Below are 16,928 nucleotides of genomic sequence, written 5' to 3' on the forward strand. Positions count from 1 at the left end.
ATATTTTTTGGTAAACATTATAATAAAATATGGAAAAAAATAGATTTTTATGCAATAAAGATATTCCTTTAAAAAAAGATGTACAAAAAATGCAGAATGGTAGTGCGACCGCAATCAAAACCCCAAGAGGGGAAACGAAGGAAGGCAATCCTTCCCCCACTCAATGACCGTAAGAGATATTTTGCTAATAACGGCAGTATAACCTGCATAACTCACCTTTTGTGACTAATGTCCTGCATAATAAGAAACAAAAATCTTTATAACCTTATCACGGAGATGTAGAAGGTTTTATTCTTTTGGGGGGGGGGCTAAACATTGCATTTTGGAACATCCTTTAAATGAATTGCAGCACTGCAATATCCAGAACCAAGTCATTACAAAAATATTCGAATAAAATGTCTAAACCCTAATCAAAAAAACATAATTGCCAAGTAAAAAGTAATAGTGATATAAAAGCAGTGGTCAAAAATTTATTACAAATATACGGAGGGGGGAAACTAAGCTCAGTGGTGGCAATCCGCGTAAAAGATTTGGTAACTTTAACGCACATAGATTCACTAGAGTAAATCATGAGTTCATTGGCGCTTAAGACGTCTAGGAGGATCGTCAAGAATTGTTCGAAAAGAGAGACGACTGACTAAAGCAGGAATCTTCAATCCGCGGTACCCTAGGGTTGACAGGAGTTCCGCAAGTGTTCACTCAGCTCAGCCAAAACGCACTTAAAATGGAAATCATCGATACAAGGATTTTTCATGTAGGAACGGGGTAGTGGACTGTCTTATTAAAATATTATATTAATATGATTTTTAAGTAAAAATTATAATATTAATACAAATTGGATATAAAAAGGCAGTTGATTGTAAAAAATAAATATAAATAAATGGTTTATGGATCAAATAAAATCTTGAAATTCGGTAAAAGTCACGTGCTTCAAATACACCAATCAAGACGCATTACTTATAAAATTCAATAGTTAATTATACTCTAATAAATAAATAAAATAATGACTCGCTACCTCACTATACAATTGTCTTATTAAGATGTTTGTATTAAGATTAAATAAAGATACAAGAATAATTTTGCGAATTTGAGTAGAAAAAAAGCTTCGATAAACTATTTTATCTCAAACATGAGGTCCGTTCAAAGAAAACAATGAGCTCGAAGGGTTCCTGAAAGTGTAAAAGGTTGAAGACTCCCTGGACTAAAGGATTCTGGTGTTCAAAAATCTTGGAATTTTGGAAAAGGATTGAGGTTACGTTGAACATCAAAAGAATATTGGGGTCATTTATTGTAAAGCTTGGGGATTCTTAGGGATTGGAAATAATTCTACTACTTCGAATTTTAAGGAAAATGTGGTTTAATGAGATCAGTCTCTTGTTATTATTGGTTAAACAAGATTCTTCTTCTGCTGTTAAACACAAATATCAACAGTAATTCCGCCATATCTTTTTCTGCAACATAACTCGGATTTAAATCAAATATAATCAGAACTTTAAGCTCATTTTCTTCTTTTTAGCGCAACGAATGGCGTTCCTACATTCTTGCCGTATTTTCCAAACTATCGCCACTCGATCCTAACTATTATTAGTAAAGTAGTAAAGTAATCGCCTATTTTTTCTGGCGGGGAATAACGTCCAACTAACTACCAATTAGGTGTCGTGAACGGAGGCCACTAGCAAACATACTTTACTGTAAATTTCTTTTATTAACCATTAAATAAAATCCAAGGCCCAAGACCGGGAATCGAACCCAGTACCACAATACATATTAGCTTCGCAGGTCTCGCCTCTAACTGCTCGGCTATCGTGGCACCTCCTAACTATTATTATTTTGACCATTTTATCTAACTAAAAAAGCTTAGCCATGCCCAAACTGAGAGAAAAATGTTAAATTCTCAAATTTATAAAAAAAAACAACAAACAAGTAGACTGACTTTTAAGAACTTAAATGCCAAGAAATCTCTACGTTTTATTACTACTTCATAATCTCTGATAACCTTGACTTTATAGACAAGTCAAGATGGGAAAAAAGCATCTTTATTATTAATCAAAATGTTTTCTTTTTTTTTTATTTTTACAGTAAATTGCTTGTAATAGTTGGGAACGCTGGGTGTTCAGTAACTCGATATAGTCGACCAACTCCACTCACTCTTTATTTTATTTATTATTATTTTTTGGTAAATAAAGTGTTTCCCTGCATGAAACTGCTAATAGAAGTAATAATTACAGTTTCTTGTCTCAGTTCAAATCGCAGAAGATGGCTTTACACTGAGAGACAGCCACCGTTAGTTGGATTATTACAGGATAGAAGTAAATTAGGCACCAATATCCGCTACACATTTTTTACAGGACATGCATTATTCATTTTTAGGGAGTTTTCTTACATCCTAGACGATATTTGAAGATAGTTATCCTAGACGAATAATTATAAGAATTTTTAAATAAATATTTAGATTTTCAATCAAAGAAAAAGAAAGAAAATGTTAATTCCCTCTCCCATGTTTTGTAGACAAAAAGCAGTTCAAACAGTGAACGTCCCCCCATTGTGTGTAAAGATAGAATCAGATAGTCGTGGGTGGTAGGAAAAAAGGGGTTAAGTGTTTCTAAACATCTCCGTGGGAACACTCCCCATACCGCCAAAGTGAAGAGCGCATCACACAATGGCAAGGAGAAACAGGGACGCCTGTTTGGCCAATGTGAAAGATAGAGTCTGGCCTCGCTTGAGAGTAAATTTCCCAATTGAACTTTTATTAAATCGGCTCCGGTCCTTTGGGAATCTAAAACTTGTCACCCTGCTAGCATTTTCAATATACCACAACAATAGACCAATTGTGCTCCTACTATCTGATTGGCCGGACCTGAAAAGTTTCTTTCGCTCATCCTACGTACCTGGTTTCCTTTCACGTCCTCTACAAACTTCCCTTGTGGGTCAATTGTTCAGACAATTTATCCTTTAATGAAATCGATTATCTATTAAATGTTTCCACATACAATCTTCAGAGAATATAGTTTTGCACATAAAACTTTATGCATTAAATTCTATAATGGATACTTAACACAGCAGAAAATCATTGCAGAATCGATAAGTAAAACTTATATTATGAGTAGCAAGTTGATGGGCAATATTAGAGGTTTGGACACGTGAGTTCTCTTACTGGAATTAATTATAATACATTTTTTTTTTTTTTCAAAAATTTAAATAAATCATGGTTGGCACCAATATTCACTGAAATGTAAAGGTAAGTCAGGCACAACTACCCAAGCACTCTCGAAAAATGAATTCTCTGTGGGAAAAAAACTCGAAACAAGATAATACGAGGTAGTTCTACGTTAATTAAATTAAATTGGAGGAACCGTAAAATAATAGAAACAGTCAAAATGAGGATAAATAAAACCCAATTTCAGTCTATCCAACTTCAGGGCTGGAACCATGATATTGATTGTTGGAGGAGATTGTTTTTTTTTTTGTTTTATTTCTGGCGTTCGTTGTTAACACAGAGAAAAAAGAAGCTGGAGTTCAATTGGAATCAAGTTTCTGTGTAACAAGATATTAGCCTCAAGATGTTTTTATTTTTTAAGAGATTTAGATGTTAATCTCTGATAAATTCAATTTATTAAAAGAATACGGAAAACAGCAAAACAATAAAAATACCAAAAAAAAAAAATGGATATCACAACCAACAGATATTATTTATTTCGTGTTCTCTCTCTGATAGATCTCACTGGAATAGGATAAAGTTCTCCATAGAGAAGTTACAGCAGGAAGTACAAAAAAAGAAGAAGATGAAGAAGTAGACGTTAGTAGAGAAAGTAAAGGTGGCCAGTAAAGAGGAATGTGAGAACTAAGTCAGTGACCCTGTACACAATCACGATTCACCTGGAGTTCCAGTCTCCAGCACTTTACAAGTATCCAACCTCATCCATCTACTTCCTAGGTCCCTTGGTCTTTCAATCAACAGGATATACTCAATCAGCTGGGTTTCTTAGTTCCTATTTTAATGTTTCAAAGCTTCTGGCTTATCTCTGTTACCAAGATTAATGTTTTCACCAGAGATTTGTTTCTCCAGAAAAAATCTCCATCTAAATTCTACATGATGAGAATTTAATCCTAAAGCTGTCATAAAAGCCGATTTTTTTTTCAAAACTGAACGAATCATATTTGTTAAATACAGCTTATAAGCAAAGATGAGTAAATATCACGCAAAATAATTATGTATTTACAAAAAGAAATGTATCAAATAACCATTAATTTGTTACCATTTTTACTTCTTTTTTCCTTGTACCAATAACGCTACAGCTTGTCCTATATATTAAATAATAAAAACAGCTGATTCATTCAAAGTAAATACATGGTCTATTAGGAGATGGGAAGGAGGCAATGTTTATTCAAAATAAAATGAGGTCAATCTATATGTGAAGCAACAGTTTGCATTGATAAAATTCTTTAAACTGGTTAAAATAAAAATGTAGAAGAGTATGCGCAGTAACGCCCTAAATAATTGTCAGAGAAAGTGTAACACAATATTCTCTTACAGTTATTTAGAAGTGTTACCAAAAATATAGTTCGGAGAGAATTTTTTTAATGTTTGCTACAATTAAATGAGGCGTTACGATAGCCGAGCGATCTGAGACGCTGGGCCTAAAGCTGTGTTGGTTGTGGTTAATTTGTACGATGTCCCGGTCTTGCCTTTTGGATTTTATTTACTGGAATTAGTAGAAACATTTTTTTTTATGATAAAAGTATGTTGGGCATCCGCCTCTGTCCACTTGAAAAGAATTAAACATAAAAGGACAAAGTAGAAGGGAACGTACAGCTGAAAAACCTACTGGACCTCTGGTAAACGATACTGTCCACATTAACCACTCGTCAAGTCCTATATTCAAGTTTAAATTCTTCGGCGACAGCCTAGAAATCGGGAAAACTAGAAGAAGCTTTACTCTACAACCCGTTTGTAGTGGATAGATATTTTTTTTAGACACCGAATTTTGTTTCGACACTTCAAACAGGTGACACAGTATTCAGGTGGAATCACCGCTAATGCACTGGATAAAGTTTACAGTTAAGTATCTATTGAGACGCTGGGCCTAAAGCTGTGTTGATTGTGGTTAATTTATACGATTTCCCGGACTTGCATTTTGGATTTTATTTACTGGAATTAGTAGAAACAATTTTTTTTATGATAAAAGCATGTTGGGCATATCCGTCCACCAACATCTATGTGCTTAAGTCTGTAGCAGAGCTAGCAATGAAATATGAATGTATTTAAAAGTTATAGCCGAATTAGAATGAATGGAAGGAAATGATTAGAGAAGGATTACGGTGATTTTAATTTCGGTTAAGCTGCAAGGATGGCAGGAATATAGAGTATTGATCCATCCATTAGTTGGTAAGTTTGTATGTAAATAGTTGTACGAGGGTCGTTTGAAAAGTCCGTGCAAAGTCAGAGAGATAGCACCACTGGCGCGTATCGAGGTTATGTTTAGTTAGTAGCATCTGTTGGAAGAACACACACCAAGTTTCAGCCAGATCGGTCTATTTCTTTGTGTTTGGCACTCGTTTGAATCGAGGAAGTCGAGTGATTTTCAAAAAATGGACGAAAAAGAATTTCGTGTGTTGATTAAACATTACTTTATGAAAGGCAAAACGCCTCAGGAGACTAAAGAGAAGCTTGATAAACATTATGTTGACTCTGCACCTTCGATTAGAACAGTTTATAAGTGGTTTCAAAATTTTCGGAGTGGCCATATGGGCACAAGTGACGCTGAACGTTCTGGACGCCCTGTTGAGGTTACTACTCCAGAAATCATTGATAAAATCCATGATATGGTGATGGATGACAGAAGAGTGAAGGTGCGTGAGATTGCTAGTGCTGTGGGCATCTCGAATGAACGGGTACATAATATTTTGCATCAACATTTGGACATGACAAAGCTATCCGCAAGATGGGTGCCGCGATTGCTCACGCTTGACCAAAAACGAAATCGTGTGAAGTGTTGCAAGGACGGTTTGCAGTTGTTCCAGAAGAATCCGCAGGACTTTAAGCGTCGTTTCGTCACTGTGGATGAAACATGGATACATCACCACACTCCTGAGACCAAAGAACAATCTAAACAATGGGTTACCAAGGGGGAATCTGCGCCAAAAAAGGCGAAGACCGTTCCTTCGGCCGGAAAGATTATGGCGACTGTCTTTTGGGATTCGCAAGGAATAATCCTCATCGACTATCTGGAAAAGGGTAAAACTATTACAGGTGCATATTATTCATCGTTATTGGACCGTTTGAAAACCGAGCTGCAAGAAAAACGCCCACGATTGGCCCACAAAAAAGTCCTTTTCCATCACGACAACGCACCAGCTCACACCTCAGCAGTTGTGGTCGCAAAATTAATGGAAATAGGGTTCCAACTCGTTTCACATCCCCCCTATTCTCCAGACTTGGCTCCCTCGGACTACTATTTGTTCCCCAATATGAAGAAATGGCTGGCGGGAAAAAAGATTTTATTCAAACGAGGAGGTGATTGCAGAAACGAATGGCTATTTTTCAGACTTGGACAAATCCTATTATTCGGAAGGGATCAACAAACTAGAGCAGCGTTGGACGAAGTGTATAAGCATAAAAGGAGACTATGTTGAAAAATAAAAAAGGTTTACCCCAAAAAATTAAGTAGTTTTTATTTTTGCACGGACTTTTCAAACGACCCTCGTATATAGTGGAGGGATGAATGTGTGAAGCGTATGTATTTATAAGTAAGAATGGAGAGTGAGTGATATTCTAGTGATAAACACCTGGACGATGCTGGCTGTATGGCGAAAGCCAATGCAAAAAAAAAAAATCAATTGAATGAAATGGCCCACCCTGGCTCAAATTTTGCATTTCATTTTCTATTAATACTGTTTTTTTGGATAATTTCTCCACGAATTTGAATTTTCCCTAATTGATGGACTTCTTACTAATATGGTAAAGGTTATAAGGACGTAAGTTTTATGAAATGGAATTTCAGAGCGAATGTTAATTACGCCTCTATTCAAAAAAAAAAAAAAAAAAACAACAACTGCCTCTTCGTGGATTATCCTGACGGAACGTTTCAAATAAAGGTTACAGATCTACGGGGATGCATCAGGATGGAAGAGGAGGAGTAGGAGCCATTTTCGAGGAGATTTCCAAAACCAGTGAAAACCTCTCGTTAAAGTAGTACCTCTGTTTTTTTGCCTGTTACAAAAGACCTTTTTTTTTTTGTTGCTCCCAAAGTTTCTCATTTTTGTAAAAAATAAAAATTTTCGTACTCAAAGCACCTTTAAAACGGAAATGAAATCCCAAAATCAGAAAAATCTGCAAGAGCCCAATACCTCCACCCACCCCCCTTACGAGTGGTTAAGAGAAAATTAAATTTAACTACTTTTTTTGACGCAATAGAATGTTCTCACAAATTGTCCAGAGCTAATTTTGCGTATTAAATTATCTGTAAACTGTTTAGATAAGATTCTAAATCCAAACAACATTTCTAAATCAAACATTGTAAATAAATTTTTGGATATAATAATACTTCAATCTATCTAAAGTGCATTTTACCATTTTTAAAATAATATTACTGACTACAGATAATTTTTTTTTTTTAAGATACAACCGTGTTTACAAAGCAGCGCTTTGATTAAGTTATTCGCCATGTTTGTGAGATGGGTTCGAGAGATTCATTGACACCCTTACTCGGTTAAAAAAAAAAAGAAATCATTAGCAGCAGCATCACCAATTAATGGCAGTTTATTGTAGACTATTTAATGAACAGGGAATTGTTAAAACATCATCCTCTCTCACCTTGTCCTGAGCGGTGATGGAATTCTTCTTCATAGCTTTCATCATTATTTAAATTTATACAGATTGTAAATAGTAGATGCTAAATTGAATATAGAGAAAAGATTACCAGCTAAATTCAATTACGAGACAAAAATGAAAGAATTGTGTAAAAAATTGGAAGCAGAGATGTTATCTTCAAGTGAACAGAGTTAGTTAGTTATCAGTTGCCTCTGAGAAATAAGGATAAGACACGTATTATTACCTGCAATTAGAGAAATTACAGTTTTGCAATCCTTGTTATAACTCACAAATTCTTCTACAAGTTAACTATCAGAAAAAGTTAAATAAAGACCTTCTTCAAAAATAAAAATTAAAACATTCACATTTTGAATTCTTTCTTTTCTTAGTAATCTTTAAAATTGGAACAGAGATTAAGAAAAACGATAAAAAATAAAACGCCAATTTCAGTCGCATTTTTTGTTTTTGTATTATTACCAACATTTCGAACTAGAGACTAGGTCATCTTCAGGGCTTATACTTATTAACAATTATAATAAATTTTACTTTTTTTAAAAACCAAGGTTGGTTTGACTCCTGTCCTGACTGTTTAGGTACAAAACTGTGACATTCAGCTACATCAAAAGCCTTAATACTGTTTTCTACATCAGCCTTTTATCGCCCAAAAATACCATAGCAAGAGGCAAGTAACGACTTCGACCACTCAGAATGACTCCAGATTATTGGCACCAAAAATTAGGTAAGGCAAATAAATTACTCATTCAAACTAATTACGTGTAAAGCCAAAAAAGAAAAAAGAAAGAGTACCTTACATTAATTAAAAGCTATTTCTAAAAATATACCTTAGTTTTCCTGGAAACGATTATTTTCTTATAAAAATGAAGTTTCAGGGTACAGTATTGAAGATAATCCAATTTTATTTGATTTGTTTTTATTTTTTAATTCTGTGTTCAATGTTCGACGTGCTTTGACTGAGAGTGTACCTTTGGGCATTATTGATGTTTTGAGAATGCAGCAAAAATGACATTCTATATCCTAGAATCTAGAGAATTCACGAGGAAGGATAAAATCTATTTTTTTCTTGGCGAAGACGTGCTAGTGGTAATGGCAATTATTAAAATTAATAAGCACAAGTGACGGTAAAGATCTTCGAATTAGTTAAGTTATTGAAGTTTAAATGACCTTCTTAAAACTGCTAAACTTTTTTACTTTCAACCTGTTAGTTATCTTCTCTTAAACATTAATTAATATTAAATTAAATATTAAATAACTTTGTTCCTTATTTCTTAACAAATAATTGTCAATTTACTGCACCGTTGCATAAAAACAAATGTAGGTCTCATAAAAACGAGAATTGCGGCAGGGAGCAGGTGCCTGTTCGCATTAAAGAAAAAATTATGTTTCAGATCCCTTTCTAGAAAAGCGAAGCTTCTCATATATAAGACCCTGAAAAGACCGGTAGTACTTTATGGAAGCGAGTGCTGGGTTCTGACCCAAGAGAGCCAGACAGCCTTGAGAGTGTGGGAAAGAAAAGTATTGAGGAAAATATATGGTTCTGTGAACGAGGGAAGAAGATGGAGAATCCGCACCAACTTAGAACTGCTTACCCTTTATGGGGAAGCAGACATCGTTGCATACATTAAAAAAGGAAGATTAAGTTGGTTAGGACATGTGGAGAGGATGGTGGATGACCGCATCCCTGAACGCCTTTTATATGGAAGACCCGGAGGCGTCAGAATAAGAGGGAGGCCAAGAATGAGATGGCTTGATGACGTCGAGGGGGATTTGAGACAGGCGGGTGTGCGAAGGTGAAGACTGAAGGCTCCTGATAGAGCTCAGTGGAGAGCCTTGGTTGAGGAGGCCCTGGTCCTTTTAGGACTGTAGCGCCGAAGAGGAAGGAAGGAAGGTCTCATTATTGAAAATCATAAATGTAAAAAGATAGTAGAAGCTACCTAATTCATTTGGTACTACCTAACATTTGATTAGGCTCTACAGTGATGAATACATTTTGATCCTATCTTTAAAATATGTCGGCAAGAGGCATAAGATAGTTTGTTTCTTCGATCAGGAATTAGTTTGATTCGCTTCAATGCATTACTTTACGGCGTCCATTTTTAATTAACTTCTAATTAAAGCAGTGAAATTTCAAAACCAACATAAATTCATTTTTGCATAAATAAACGTTATTAAGAAAATCGAATTGAATATAATAAAATGATGACTTTTAAATGGAACTAATTTAGGGAAGAGTTATAATAATCCGTTAGTAAGTTATTAAAACCAATTATGTTAGCACCTTGGGACATATGTAGACGGAAATGTCTTCTGAAGTTGGAACATAGTGAGGGATGATTCCCACCTCCTTGGTGGTCCATTACTCACACACTGCCAAACAGACAGACACCGCAGGAGGGTAAGAACCACTTGTTGATTATTGATCTATCACCACCGCTAGCTGTCCTAACTACCGCGACTGAAGCAACATTCGATTAGGCTCTACGCTGATGAAGCCATTCTGATCCTATCTTTATAACATTTCTGGCACTGTAAGAGATGTTTGTTTCAGGAATTAGGTTGATACGCTTCAATGCATTGGTTATTTTCTAATCTTGTAATGGTCTCAAATCGTTCATCTAAAGTTAATGTCTTGAATGAAGCTGGTTAACGCAGTAAATTTTTTTTTTTTTTGTAACATGAATAATCAATAGTCAACATGATTAAATCAATAAGAAGGATACAGACAAAATTTTTACTGACTTATTTAAAGAAGCATTTTCAGGAAGCATTAAGCCTGTAACCATCAGCATGCTGTTCAGAGAACTCTTCTTCCCTTTAGGGGGAAGTGGAAGACTATCCATATTTTCAGGGATCCTGGCCACCAAGTACGTATTTCAGTCTAAAAAAACAGGTCAAATGGTACAGCCTATCTTCAAGCGAGCTTTGACCTCAAATATCAAATTGAATAAAATTTAAAAACTTGTAGCCTTTAATTTGTGCTCAAAAGTGGGAAAATTGCTAGGGATTTCTCGTATTAACTCCTTGAATTCCCAGATTATGAAATATGTGAGTGAACCAAAGTGCTGACTTTATGAATGGTCCATGACAACTGATGGAAAAACAGATCCGCGGAATCTGTTAGGGCTACCTAAAAAGGCCAATATAATAGGAAAGATTGTCTGCCCAACTAGGCGGCATTTATTCCATTTTTTTTTTAGGTTTTCACAACTCGAGGATGCGGTGAATAAACAAACAACACGATATTGGAGGATAACCTTCAGCTTGAGGCAATTTTATGTTATATTTATAATGTAAAGAAAGAAACTCTTGAGCATTATGTTTAAGAAAAGAAAATACAGGATTTTTCCTTTCCCTTTGTCGCTTAAAGGGCCAATTTTACAAATAATTTGTTCCACTTTTGTTTCGGTTACTATTGCTAAGGCAGTGGCAAATCTTCAACTACTCTTTTCCGGAGGAAGCACTCTTTTAGAGCAGCTGAGTCAGATTCAATGTCTTTTTATTTCTTTTTTAACAACGTGTTATGCCTGTGATTTTGTTTATCCTAATTTGACACACAGAACCTCTAAATCACGATCTCTTAGGGCAGTGTTCTGCAAACTAATTATTCTAAAGAGCCAACTGTCAACAGTATGAAGATTGAAATTTCTTTTGAGAGATAAATTTTTTAAATTTAGGCTATATAGGAAGGCGTATAGTTATTGTTTTAATTATGGTACTCCTAAGCAGGCCTTAGCTGGAAACGTCCTCAATCTGATTGATGTAGGAACGCTGAGGTAGAGACCTCTTCCAACTCTCCCAACTACACTTGTCCTGTATACTTATTTTCAACTCAGAATTCAGAGTTATTATTAAATTGCTTTCCAAATGATCCTTTGTTAGTTCATTATTAGCATAGTTATCTTCTTCTTTCATCGGCCGATTGCTTTTTCCCACACATCACGAGATACAGGTCCACACTTTTAAAAGTTCCACTGCTTCATAAATTATCTCAAGCGCCTCACTTCGAAGCATTATCCATTATACCACTTTTGAATATATTGTCACAAGCAGCAAAAGCGGTGTGGGTGGCCGCGAGGAATCCCAAGTGAGAATGGCAATTTCACCCATACTCCCATCCCGGTCTAACGTCCACGCCGATAAGCAATTTCTGCACATGGGCCATGAAGTTTCAATCGCCCACACGTACACGGTATTTTGTGGAAGAGCCACACACTCAAGGGGCCAAATAGCCGCATGTGGCTATCGCGCGCCGCAGTTTGCCGACCACACTTAGGCTAACTGGCCAAATCTCACGGAATCCTATCTAAACTTAAAACCAATATTTAGATTAGAAAATTATGTATTGACTACAGATGGATTCATGTTACTTTACAGATTTAAGCTTTACATTATTTAAGCTTTAAATAATGTATAATCTAAATTATATTTAAATTTTTACAGCTTATAACTGGAATTCCTGCATTATTATTTTATTTATTTATTCATTTTTACTTTATTATTTATTTTAAGAAGTTTCCACCTAATCTATCCATTTTAGAACTGAGTGTGGCTAAATAACAGGTGCTGGTATCAAAATATCCTAAAGCCATCAACACTAAAGAATATAATTGATGTTAACAAATAACTCTTCTATATTACTGGAGAATAACTGTTAATTTTGAAGATACTGCTATCATTTCTGCTGATAACAAAAATTGAATTAAAAAGTGTGAATTCCCAACTGATACACTGAGTAATTATTGAACCCATTTTTTTTGTTCATTAAATTGTTTTGGCATATAAATATGATAAAAAATCCTAGCTGTGATTACAATAACTATACTAACTCCCTTTAATTTAGATAAACTAATATCCTAAGACAGTTGAATACAATTATTATCCATCGGAATCCCTTACAGTAATGATTCTAGAGAAAAATATAATTCTATTAGGCAAATAAACAAACTATCAATCCATTAAAACGCTAAGAATCGATTCTGGTGCCTGCTGCCACTAGAAACGTCATAGAAGCTTCCTCTACGCTTAATTTTATTAGCCTGCAAAAAAAAAAAACAGGAAACGACGCGTCTGTGGGTCAAAATCTAATAGGAAATTCAATTTTATAACTTCCTTCTACAGTCAAGCCGGAAATACCATTTAGAGGATACTAACTACATAAAATATGCAGATCTATTTTGTGGGACGTTTCAAGCGCCTCCAAACATGTGATTAAAATAATTCCAAACTTAATTAATCTGAGGCTTGACCTAAACTAAAGTATAAAAAAAATAAATATTTAAGTTGGAGCAGCTAATCTCATCTTTAAAATAAATAATGCGTGTAAGTAAAGAAATTTTTTTGTAAACTACTACCGAAGAAAGAATTATTGAAAAACTTGAGACATCAAGTCGAAAGAGCGAGAAAAATTCCAACAAATATGGATTAATCCATCAATTCATTCTAATTAAAAACCAACATTTTGTACACAGCTTTTCACTTTTTTTACTCATTTTTGTTTAGACAAAAGATTACCATCTGTATCCAGTTAATCTTCATCATTTCTTACCCAATTCAAATCAACAATGTGGTACCAGAGATGCAACAATGTGGTGCCAGAGATGCAACAATGTGGTACCAGAGATGCAACAATGTGGTACCAGAGATGCAACAATCCAGATACAACAATAAAAAGAAGAACGAATAAACTTATAACAGGAGATAAGTTATATCTAATACATAACTGAAGATTAACGAAGTATGATCAATTGGCTATGATCAATATCATGGATTCTTAGAGTATTCTAAAAACAAATTCATTAATCTTTTACTTTGCCTAAATTTTTTTACACACGGCACTTGGAATAATTCCTTCCTATCAGGTGTAGATTTATCTAATCATCAAAGAAGATAAGAATCGTTCATTAATGAGGGAAACGCTAACATAGGTGTGCTGTTGATAACTTCATATATAAAATTAAAAATTATCAGAACCTTAACTGAAAGAATTAAAAACTTATAAAAACGTTTGGTGGAGATTCACCGGAGTTTTTATGTATAACCTATACTTATTGTTACTTTTGATATATTCTATACCTTTTTCTTTTTTTTAGATGTGGTGCGTATTAAATGTATGTTGATTGGTATAATGATTGTTGATTACAAATGCTCCAAAAAAATTAAATTCACCATGCCCAAAATGGTCTCAAAAATAACAGAAAATAAATCGAAACTTTGGCCAATAATCCTTCTCATTCGTTGTTGAACTTTATAAATGACTTTAATGTTTGGTAAAAAAAAAAAATTTGAGTCACGTCTACATCTGAAGTCATTGGCACTCGTGAGTTTTTCAGTGCACTGCCGGCCTCCGCACAACACTCCGTCACAAACAACTCTTTCCATCACCAGATAGTGAGCTGTAAGAAGCTCCTAGGAAAAGAAAATCTAATGGGCAGCAGCTGGATTCGAACCTGGGATCTCGCGCGGGAATCCAACACGCTAAATTTTAAAGTAATTATTATTATTATTATTTTTTTTTTTATTTAAGGTGCATCAGTATGTGAGATCTTAATTTGTAATCTTCATTTCAACCTTCATGTATTATATAATCAAACCCATTGAAGTTTCTGCTTTTTGCCGTGAGAGCAACATTCTTCAGAGCAGAAAGGTGCAATTACATCCACGTACGCATTGGCAGTTGGACTGATTTATTAAACATGGTCAGTCTGTATTCCAGAAAACCCTTTTCTCTAGGACTAAAGAAGGCTGGCTGTCATCAACTTACCTCAGCCCTTTGTTTGAAATTCAGGAGAAGATTAGACTGGGTGCATGCTACATCCTTCATCATCACGAGTCTGATGAGTTTTAAAGATATCTTTCTTGTGTCTCCATGCCTTGTCCAAGTTTGGGCTTAAGACTCTGTCACAGGTACATTTAAAATCAATGAAAAGTTGCCCTTTAAAATTAAATGCAAAACCTTTTTCAAATATCAAGGGAAGGTAGAATTTTTATCCACAGTGAGCTTACACTTCTTGAACCCTTAATGATAGTTCTTCTTCATCTCTCTATTAGCACACAAGATTATCTCTTGAAGTAGATATTACGAGAGATTTTGTATACCCAGGAGAACAGTGAGGTGATCTCTTAATTAGAACTAACTGGTGTCCTTTATTAAGCAGGACAAATGGTTTTGCTCACGGAGGTGGCATCCATTCATTTATCCACGAGGTGATAATTAAATTATGAATAACCTTAGATACGTACCACAAAAAAATTGCTCAGCTGGCAGGCTATCAAACCCTGCGAGGTTCGTTATTTTTTATAAAAGAAATAGTATCCTCTAGTTCATCCAAATCTGGAGATTCTAAATTATAATTCCTCGTTCTTGCATTTTAAAATGTGATAGATTTTTGCAGCTTTTCATCTCTTCTGGCTCCTCGAATCAAAATATCGTGCCCATCTCTGCGTTTCTTTTCTAGATAATGATGTTCCATCCTTTTTTATTTTTATGAGGCTATTCCACGTTTAAAAGGAGCTGCTCCTTAAACTTCTGGAGAAATAGTAAATTCTTATTAACATTTCTGCAGGCTTCAATCGCTCTAGTGCTTGTTCTCGCATTCTCTATTTTTCTCTCATGAATTGTTTTTTCTTTCCACCTTTTTAATCTGTACTCTTCCATGTTTCTTCTAGGGCAATGTTTCTGTTTTACACTCAGCATCAAATCATGGTGATTCTTTTCCACACTCTTGGAGACCAGTACTTCTGCTGTTTTCACCTTAGCTCGCTGAAAACCATCCCAGTTTTCTCCGATTGACCCATTACTTTCTCTCAACGCATCAGCTAAATAACTGAAGAATACAAAAAGATAAGCTATAAACTAGACAGTAATAATGGAATTCACGATAACAATCAATAAACCTTTTATTGAATTAACTTTAAATGACAATAAAGAGATCCTCCAACTGGACAAAGTTGAAGTACTAAAACGCTTCCTTTTTTTGGAGGATTTCAAAACATAATTTTCTGGGTTAATATAATTTTGCCTCAGGGCTGAATGCCATAAATTCCAAATTGAACCAGTTGAACAAATTCGAAACTTAGGGAACTGCCTGGACATTTATTCACTAAGCATTAATTAGAAGTGGATAAATTTTGAAATTCCAGGATCGAGGATGCAGCTAATGTGCTAATTAATCCAATATCAGCTTTAAAGGGGTAATAAGATGAGGCCCTCAAACCTGCATTACGGAAGTCATCACAAAGAATTATTGGAGAAACATTGAACTACACAAGCGTAATTAATAAACAATGTTATAAAGTGATTTTTAAGACTCATAATACAGATAAATAAACCTTAACAAATTAACAGCGATGACTTTTCTAAATCATTTAATGAATCAACAGTTGAAGTTATTTTTTAACTTCCTAATGCTTACAAGACAAGTAAGCTTACTAGAGACTATAATATATAGAGTCACGGGGCACACCCAACCAGGGGAAAATAAGAATTATGACCAATATTGATGTTCAGCGGTTGCTTCTTTAATTCGGAATTCTGGAAATGTGACATGTCAATTTCACTTTCATTTTCTCACAGGTCACTTCATTTTAGAGGATTATAACTAAAATGATAAAATAACCTAAACAGTTTTGAAGAAATAAAACAACATATTGAAATATTTCAGACACACTCGCTTTGTAAAATCAGCAAGATTTAAAATCTCTACTTATATTATTGGCCGTTAAAATTCAATCTATCTTTTTTTGGCACAAAGAAACTCAAATTCACTTTTCATCTGATAGCAAAGAAGTTTAAATTAACCATCTCAAGTTTGGAATCTAAACATTAGGGCAACCAGCTACGTTATCAAAATTTGTGTCAAGTCTTATGATATTATTTAACTATGTAAACTGAGAAGTAAACAAAAGAGTAAAGTAGAGAGAAATTGTTTTCTGCAAGTGCTAGAGATTTTTTTTAACTTTATCTTCTGGTTCAATGAGAGGGTATAGAGTGCAGATGTTTTTGTAAACACAATAGAGCACCTTTCACCTTTAAAAGGAGTTCTTCTCAAAACTGTACCATGGGTTAATCTTAATTTTCAACACTCATAGAAACTAAACCTCA

At 34.7% G+C, this 16,928-nt stretch overlaps 1 protein-coding gene across 1 annotated transcript in view; it reads right to left on the minus strand.

The window, feature by feature from the left end:
* The window catches only part of LOC141454118 (uncharacterized), a 164,822-nt gene that overhangs the window by 123,869 nt on the left and 24,025 nt on the right, over positions 1-16,928 (minus strand). The gene's annotated exons all lie outside the window — the stretch shown is intronic.

This window comes from Rhodnius prolixus, unplaced genomic scaffold, assembly GCF_049639745.1.
Source record: "Rhodnius prolixus isolate KJV_2025 unplaced genomic scaffold, Rpr scaffold_1, whole genome shotgun sequence".
Taxonomy (NCBI): domain Eukaryota; kingdom Metazoa; phylum Arthropoda; class Insecta; order Hemiptera; family Reduviidae; genus Rhodnius; species Rhodnius prolixus.